The following is a 2,396-nucleotide window of genomic DNA, read 5'->3' as shown; positions in this document are numbered from 1 at the left end:
CTCAGTGGGTTAAGGATCTGGCATTGCCATGAGCTGAGGTGTAGGTTGCAGATGTGGCTCAGATCCTGCGTTGCTGTGGCTGTGGTATAGGCCAGTGGCTACAGCTCTGATTAGACCCCTAGCCTGGGAACCTCCATATGCTGAGGGAGCAGCCCTAGAAAAGGCAAAAAGACGAGAAAAAAAAAAAAGAAGGAACTACTCTCAATCGTGCCAATTAATTTGGTTCACAGATTGATGAAATATGATTCATATTTTAAGACAAGAAAAATATAAACATGCAGTTTTCTCTCTGCCCATTCGGGCCGCCTTCCTTCCCTTTAGTGTTCAATGTGCATTATGCATTAACCAAACCTCCCCAATGGCAGAAATACAGATTATATCAAAACATATATATTTATAAATATGTTATAAATATGTATAACTGATTTACTTTGCTGTCCACCTGAAACTAACACAATTTCGTAAGTCAATTATACTCCAATGAAGTTCATTAAAAAAAATTTTTTTTTCTTCATCTTCTGACACCACCTATGTAACTCCTTAGAAGATAACAGTCCTCGCTCAATTCTGCAAGGAGTTGTGCTCAGCCTAGTACATCAGAATTGGACTATGTATCTTCGGTGAACTTTATGTAAAATGCCAATATGTGATTTTGATGTATGATCCTCCATCTCAAAAACATATATAATTTTTCTCTTGGCTTCTGGTGGGCAGAACACTTCTCAGAGCTCTTGGAGAGACTCTCCTGGGTTGAATCTTTAGGTTGGATTGAATAAAATTTTCTCTTTCTTTGATTGGCTATTGAGTGATTTTCTCATCAACATTTGCTTGGCATAGTTGGCAGGATATCAGAGATGCTTTCCAGAGGACACCTGGAGCCTACCCAGAACCCAGAACTGGTGCTTGGTACTGGCACAGATCCTTTGATCCCCACAGGCTTCCTGGTACTCCTCAGGTGCTCCATTGAGTTCTGATATCTAGATCTTTTTTTTCTTTTTCTTTTTACACTGCACCTGTGACATATGGAAGTTCCCAGGCTAGGGGTTGAATCAGAGCTGCAACTGCCAGTCTATACCAGAGCCACAGCAACTTGGGGTCCTTAACTCACTGAGCAAGGCCAGGGATTGAACCCACATCCTCATTGATACTAGTTGGGTTTGTTACTGCTGAGACATGACAGGAACTCCAGACTAGTGAGTTTTATATTCATGACTAAATTTTCTTTCTTTCTTTCTTTCTTTTTTTTTTTTTTTGTCTCTTGTCTTTTTAGAGTGGACCCTCGGCATATGGAGGTTCCCAGGGTAGGGGTCTAATCAGAGCTGTAGCCGCCGGCCTATGCCACAGCCACAGAAACTCGGGATCCAAGCCAAGTCTGCGACTTACACCACAGGCTCACGGCAACGCCAGATCCTTAACCCACTGAGTGAGGCCAGGGGTCGAACCCGCAACCTCATGGTTCCTACTTGGATTCATTAACCACTGAGCCACGATGGAAACTCCCAAATTTTATTTTTTTTTTCAAATGTATTTATTCTTTTTTTTTTTTTTGGCCTTTTAGGACCACATCCACAGCATATGGAACTTCCCAGGCTAGGGGTCCAATTGGAGCTGCAGCTGCCAGCCTACACCACAGCCACAGCAATGCCACATCCAAGCCAATTGGTGACCTACACTACAGGTTACGGCACTGCCAGATCCTTAGCCCACTGATCGAGGCTTGGGATTGAACCCGCATCCTCATGGATACTAGTTGGGTTCATTACTGTTGAGCCACAACAGGAACTCCCATGACTAAACTTTAAAATGAAGCTATAAGACCTCTGATTGTGTTTGTCTGTATGTACATGGTAGATAAAATATGTCTCTACCTTCAGACGGTATTACCAAAATTAGCTTGTAAATGAGATCTATTTAAATTGGATTAAAGCAAAATTAAGCACTTATATAAATTCTTGGTAATATAAAATAAATTAACCCAATGATTTTTGGGTTCACATGAACTGGGAAATATTTAGTATTAAATTAATATTTGGAATTAAAATTAATTTGTTGGCTTAATTACTACAGACATGTCATTAGAGTCATCAGCATTAAGTATATTTGTACCCATTTTTGCTAAAAGTCAAATAAGATCTTATTATCTCTGTTACAAAATTTGTCAGCAAGAAAATAACTTGGTATGAATTTTTATAAGCAATTTAAATAAATGAGGTAAGAATTTTGTAAGTGAAATTTTTTTTTTTTTTTTTTTTGCTTTTTAGGGCCACACTCGTGGAATATGGAAGTTCCCAGGCCAGGAGTTGTATCGGAGCTGTAGCCACTGGCCTACACCACAGCCACAGCAACGCGGGATCTGAACCACATTTGCGACCTACACCACAGCTCACGGCAACACT

This window comes from Phacochoerus africanus, chromosome 2 (assembly GCF_016906955.1).
Source record: "Phacochoerus africanus isolate WHEZ1 chromosome 2, ROS_Pafr_v1, whole genome shotgun sequence".
Lineage (NCBI taxonomy): Eukaryota > Metazoa > Chordata > Mammalia > Artiodactyla > Suidae > Phacochoerus > Phacochoerus africanus.
The sequence above is the reverse complement of the archived record's forward strand: the minus strand, read 5'-3'. Positions refer to the sequence as shown.